Source organism: Sorex fumeus, unplaced genomic scaffold, assembly GCF_029834395.1.
Source record: "Sorex fumeus unplaced genomic scaffold, SorFum_2.1 ptg000129l, whole genome shotgun sequence".
NCBI classification, from domain to species: domain Eukaryota; kingdom Metazoa; phylum Chordata; class Mammalia; order Eulipotyphla; family Soricidae; genus Sorex; species Sorex fumeus.
This window is the reverse complement of record NW_026606186.1, coordinates 17,170,828-17,177,743: the sequence shown is the minus strand read 5'-3', so window position 1 is coordinate 17,177,743 and position 6,916 is coordinate 17,170,828. Positions and strand designations below refer to the sequence as shown.

General features: G+C 44.6%; 1 pseudogene; it reads left to right on the top strand.

Moving 5' to 3' along the window:
* The first annotated feature begins 250 nt into the window (after positions 1–250).
* LOC130045670 (non-histone chromosomal protein HMG-17-like) lies at positions 251–619 on the top strand (annotated as a pseudogene).
* The last annotated feature ends 6,297 nt before the right edge of the window (positions 620–6,916 follow it).

Here is a 6,916-nt window from a genome sequence, read left to right as displayed (position 1 = left end):
TGAAGGGAGTACAGAGTCACCCTCCATGCCCAGCTGAGATCAGCTGACAAGCTGTAGCTCACTGAAAAGGGAATGATCAGTGACTGTTGCCACTGGACCTTGGGGTAGTTTGTTATATGGCTCTGGTGAAGTGAGTCACAGAACATGAGATCTTTAGACATAAAAAACTACTGTTGGAGCAGTGTGAAGAAGAAGAGGCGAGAAGGACCCCTGGACCGACCAAAGCCCGCGTGCCCCTCTGCATCTGCATCCTGTCTCCAGTGCCCATGTCCTGCCACTGTTGCCACTATGCCCAAGAGAAAGGCTGAAGGGGATGCTAAAGGAGATAAAGCCAAGGTGAAGGATGAACCACAGAGAAGATCTGCAAGGTTATCAGCTAAACCTGCTCCTCCAAAGCCAGAGCCCAAGCCTAAAAAGGCCCCTGCAAAGAAGGGAGAGAAGGTACCCAAAGGGAAAAAGGGGGAAGGCTGACCCTGGCAAGGATGGAAATAACCCTGCAGAAAATGGAGATGCCAAAACAGACCAGGCACAGAAAGCTGAAGGTGCGGGAGATGCTAAGTGAAGTGTGTGCATTTTTGATAACTGTGTACTTTTGGTGACTGTACAGTTTGAAATATTACTTTTTTATCTGGAGCGATAGCACAGCGGTAGGGAGTTTGCCTTGCATGTGGCCGACCTGACCAACCCGAGTATGATTCCTCCACCCCTCTCGGAGAGCCCAGCAAGCTACTGAGAGTATCGTGCCCGCCTGGCAAAGCCTGGCAAGCTACCCGTGACTGACGTATTTGATATGCCAAACACAGTAACAACAAGTCTCACAATGGAGATGTTACAGGGCCTGCTTGAGCAAATCGATGAACAATGGGAGGATAGTGCTAATGCTAGTGCATCAAGTTTTATAAAAATGCAGAATTTTGTTTTATTCATTTATTTAAAGCTATGCTGTTAGCATGCAGAACACTTCATTGTTATTTTGGGGGAAGGGCACAAGTCACTAATAGATGGTCTCCAAAACTAGATCCCCCTGGGAAAAAACTTTGCCCCACTAGTTTTGAGAGATTTCCTCTTGATTTCCAAGAGGAGGGATTCCTTGAATTGACACGGTAGCCATCCTGGCACCCAACGCCTTATGGTGGGGAAAAACTAAAATGTGTTTCTATGTCCCTCTCCTCCTTCAGCATAGACTTGACTCCCTTCACCCCAGAGAGACCTGTTGAGCCTGGACTCCCAAAAGGTGGTTACTAGGATGTCAGGCCATCTGGACTTTGCAGTGCCCCAACTGAGATGGCAGACCTCAAAGGAACAGTTCCTTTTTTTAGATTGTGGATCTTCAGATTGATCATTCTGCCATTCTTCTTTCGTTTCTTGAAAGTCAGGGTCGGCTTGTGAAAAGTTGTTAAACAACATACTAAATGTGAAATGTCAACCCTCACTCTAAACTTTCGCTGTTCAGAGCATCAAATGAAGATGTCATTGGGTTTTATAGTGGCTTTCTGATTTTGGTATTCCATTGAAAAAGGGAGTTTAAAAATTATTGTATATTGATTGTCACTCAATGCCTCTTTTGCAAACCACAGAACCCAAAAGAAGAGAGAGAGCAAAAGGGAATGCCTTGCCACAGAGGCAGGGTGGGATGGGGGGTTGGGGGTGGGTGGGAGGGATACTGGGATCAGTGGTGGTGGAGAATGGGCACTGGTGGAGGGATGGGTACTCGATCATTGTATAACTGAAACCCAAGCACAAAAATTTGTAAGTCTACAACTGTACCTCATGGTGTTTCACTAATAAAAATAAAAAAAAAACATAAAAAAAGTTGTATACTGTTAATGATTGTCTGTCATGTCCTGCCTGAAATACCATGATTGTTTATGAAAAGTATCTTTAGTAAAGCTAGATACAGTTTGAAAAAAAAAACTACTGTCTACTGGAGAGGGAAGACTGAGATTGCTCACTGCACTTTAAAAATAACTGACTTCTTCTCAGAGTGTAGGGAGGAGAAGGAGAGAAAGAGTGGAAGCAATGGGGACCAGCAATGGGTGATTCAGGTATGAAGGTATCAAGGAACGATGGAGCCAAATGTCCAAACCACAGAGTCAACAACGCTGGAATCAAGAGACCCGAACCTTATAAAGTGAGCTTAGAAAGGGGACTGTCAATGTGTGTGGAGGGGTGCAGGGGAGATGTGGGAGGGAACGTGGGAACATTGGTGAAGGGAAGGGAAGTTGATTCTGGTAATGGGTTTGGTGCTGCAATGTTGTATGTCTAAAACTCAACTAACAGTAACTTTGGAAATCACAGTGCTTTAATAAAAAGTAAAACAAACAAAAAATTAACGGACTTCTGTGTGAACAAGAGCTTTGATCAAGAGACTCTGGGACATTGGCTGGTGTAGACAGGAGAGCCACCCTTCCCAGAATGTGGGAAACAACCGCTGGTGGGAACTGAGATGACTGAAGGTCACGTAGTAACATTGCTGCAGCATAGCTTTGAGTCTTTTTCCTTTTTCTTTTTTTTTTTTTTACTTTTTGCGTCACACCTGGCGATGCTCAGGGGTTACTCCTGGCTCTGCACTCAGGAATTACTACTGGCGTTGCTTGGGAATACCAGGGATTGAACCCGGGTTGGCCTTGTGCAAGGTGAACAACCTCCCCACTGTACTCTTGCTCTGGCCCATAGCTCTGAGTATTACAGAGACAGTGAGACCTTCTCATGAAAAAAAATTGGTTCTTATTTTTTTTGAATAACTCAGATACACAGTTACAAACTTGTCCATGATTGGGACTCAGTCATATAACGTTCCAACACCTGTTCCCAGTTTCCTTCCTGCCACTGTCCACCCCCACCTGCCACCTGCTCCTATGATTTTCTTCTTTTCCTCTTCCTCTTCCTCCTCCCCCTCATCCTCTTCTTCTTCTTCTTCTTCTTCTTCTTCTTCTTCTTCTTCTTCTTCTTCTTCTTCTTCTTCTTCTTCTTCTTCTTCTTCTTCTTCTTCTTCTTCTTCTTCTTCCCCTTCCTCCTTTTTTCCTCCTCCTCCTCCTCCTCCTCCTCCTCCTCCTCCTCCTCCTCCTCCTCCTCCTCCTCCTCCTCCTCCTCCTCCTCCTCCTCCTCCTCCTTCTTCTTCTTCTTCTTCTTCTTCTTCTTCTTCTTCTTCTTCTTCTTCTTCTTCTTCTTCCCCTTCCTCCTTTTTCCTCCTCCCCCCCCCCTCCTCCTTCTTCTTTTCTCTCTCTTTCTTTTTGGGGAATTATGCAATACAGACTCTGAAAGGTTATCATGTATATCCCTTTACTTCTAGCACTCAGTTTTTGTCCAGAGTGATCATTTCCAACCATTACTGTCATAGTGATCCCTTCTCTATCCTAACTGCCCTCCCTTACATCACTTGTGGCAAGCTTACAATTGTCCTCCTGGCCTTCATTTCTATTGACTGAGACCTTTTTAATCCTTCAGTTATACTAAGGAAGAAGTCTCAGGTAAGCACCACCCACTGTGTAATGCCTATAGTCTGATCTCCCTGGATTACAAACAAAATACTCTAGTTAGTTGAACATTGTTTTGTTTTTCAGTGTATTTATATTCTTTTTTATGTTGACCTTTTCCATTTGTGGCAGTGAATGTACATCTGTTTTAGCATAAGCGACTGCAATAGCTTGAAGAAAAATATTAGGCCAGTAATAAGAGAGATGATACAGTTTTGATGATAGGCGAATAAATGGAGTTTAGGAAATACTGACAATGTACTGCATTTTAATCTGTGAGCTAATGCAATAAGTGTTATATTGGGATTTATGTTGTCCCTCTAGGAAGTGCATGGAAGAGCATGTTTTGGGGTGTAAATTCATTTCTTCTCCTTTATTTTTGTTTGTTTTTGTCCTGACTTTTTGAGATGGCAATTGGGCTTATTCTGGCCTATCTCACAGATATCTAATTAAAAAATTTTTAAAAAAGTAATGAGTTCATGCCCAGCTCAATCAGCTTAATCAACGGCTGAATAAATAGCAGTACTCCTACATTAAAAAAAAACTGGACTTATTCTTTCAAAGAATTCTGAATACTCAATTTCCAGGTATCGTAGCTTTGGGGCTCTTTCATTTAAAGCCCTAAATATGCTATGAAAGTGTCATCAGTCGAGGCCTTTTGAGACTCTTACCCAATCTATATCTGAGCACCTTCTGGGAAAGCCCTCCTGCTCTAAACAGACAAGTCTTTGTCTTGGTTCTAAATAAAATTTTATTTTTCGATTACATTGGTGACAAAAAACATTTCCAGTATCAGTTTGAGACTTGTGAGAAAATGGGGAGAAGAAAAAAGTGTCTCGGGGCTGAATGAGGAGGGTGGGGTTGAGCTTCTCCACCTCTGGCAGGCTTCTCAGGGGTGGAGGGTGGGGAAAGGAGAGACAAACACTGCCACCAGTCACCTCATGTGTCACTTATTACTCAGATCGGACCCCGAAGGCCAGGGCTGTGTAGCAGAAAGATGAAACCGACCCGGGTGCGTGCGCAGGAGGCAGCGTCCAGGCAAGCTCTGTCTCAGAACTGCTCTGGTTTCTCTGAGTAATTACGGAACCATTTCTTTCATACAGTGAAACTTCACAGGGACAAATCTAGCTGTGGAGCAGAGATAAAGAGCATCATCTGGGACTTCCTGGGTAGCAACCCCAAGGGCTTGGGTTCCTCATGCCAAAGGACAAAGTCCTCACTATCCACAAGGGGCCCCTGGAACCTGGTCATAAAATTGGCCATTTCTCAGAACTCAGTTGTGGGGTAGTTCCTCTGGGGTTGCACTCATCCCTTCCTCCCTCCTCTTCAGGGAGCACAGAGAGGAGCCATGAGCCATGGAGAGGAGCACATCTTCCAGAGTCAGAATGGGGACTTCCTCAATGAATGCTGTCTCTGATTGCCGATCATCAGATGGGTCTGCTACCCCAAGGAATACTCACCCTTAGAGGATTCAGTCTTCCACGATTCCCACTCAGGGAAAAGCACTTTTTTTTTTGCTCTGTGGCTTCTTTGCTCAACTCTGAAATGGGCCCTCACCTTTCCCACCTTGATCAGGCCTAGAACTCCTGGCAGGTCTGAAGTGACTTGTTCTGCGCTGGTAGGAATGTTTTAGAAGGATGTTGATGACTTCCTGATGTCACCATGGCTACTGTATTGTTTGAGGAAGATACAGGTGGTGATGGGGTGAGCAACTGAAGGATAAACCATATGCTGGGCTCCCCATACTTTTCCTCCTCCTCACTGAGCACCAACATTGTTCATTATGTTTGCTTATATCACACCCAATCCTCAGTGAATGTATACAAGAAGGATGATGCCCAAATGAACTAGAATTTTAGTTGACTAAGAATCTGGATCTACCATTGTCTTGCTGTTTGAAAGAAGTGAAGAGAGGAGAAACATACCCTCATAGTGTGCCAAGCTATAGAGAAAAAAAAAGTTAAAGCCGGGGCTGGAGCAATAGCACAGCAGGTAGGGTAATTGCCTTGCACGCGGCCAACTCGGGTTCAAGTCCCAGCATTCCATATGGTCTCCTGAGCACCACCATAAGTAATTCCTGAGTGCATGAGCCAGGAGTAACCCCTCTGCATCACCGGGCGTGATCCAAAAAGCAAAGCAAAAAAATAAAAAGTTAAAGCTATTATTATTATTATTATTATTATTATTTTGAGTTTTTTGGGTCACACCGGCGATGCACAGGGGTTACTCCTGGCTCTGCACACAGGACTCATTCCTGGCGGTGCTTGGGGGACCATATGGGATGCTGGGAATCGAACCCGGGTCGGCCGCGTACAAGGCAAACACCCTACCCGCTGTGCTATTGCTCCAGCCCCAAAGCAATTATTATTTTTACTAAAAACATTCTTTTTGATTTTGGAAGGTCATACACTCCCACATGGTGCTTGTTGCTTGGTCCTGATTGAGCTCAGGGTGGTGTAGTGTTGAACCAGGGCACTCTCATACAATGCATGCTCTCAAGCTCCTGAAGCAAGAGCCCCAGCCCTATTTTTATTATATTTTTGTGGTGCTGGGGATTAAGTCTAGGAAGTCCCTGCATGTAAAGTATGAATGCCACCGTAGTCCCAGTCCCAGGGAAGTAAGTTCAAAGACAGACACATTTTTACAGAAAAAAGAATAATTCAACTAGCCAAGAAAGAGAAATTCAAGGCTTCCAAAACAGTAAGTTTATTTTCTGGGGTTTCCACACTCTTCTCTTCTTTGTCGGTGGAGGGCCTCAGGACTCTAGTAGAAGACATGCTGTTTCCATTTTCAATATAAAACAACTTTTCCCCATCCATTCAACTAGAGAGGTTAGAAATTGCCCTGGGGAAGAAAGACTGGAGACTCAAACTCCACCTCTATCCCCTGCTCTCCTGCAAACACCCCATTAAAAAAAATTTCAAGATTCTTCCCTTGACCTTGGCTTCAAGGCAGCTTGTTCACTCTCCAGGGATAGGAAAGATGATTTCTTAAGGCTGTTCTGATAAACTCTAAGAGGTATGATTCAACATTCTCAGAAATGGAAAAGATAACTCTCTCCTCTGACTTCACTATGTGGGCTGGAAGTAGGTAGGAGAACAGAAGGGCACTCCAGGGAAAGAATTGGACACTGCGGGTGGGGTGGGTTACTGGAAAGTATAATTTTTATTTTAAACATTTAAGATTGGCCCTCCCGTTGATCGTCGATTTGCTCGAGCGGGCCCAGTAACGTCTCCATTGGAGACTTTGTTGTTACTGTGTCTGGCATATCCAATACTCTCGGTAGCTTGCCGGGCTCTCCGAGAGGGGCGGAGGAATCGAACTCGGGTTGGCCATGTTGGCCGCGTGTAAGGCGAATGCCCTACCCGCTGTGCTATCGCTCCAGCTCCATTTAAGATTGAAAAACATTTTTTTTAGTCCATACCAGGCAGTGGTTAGTG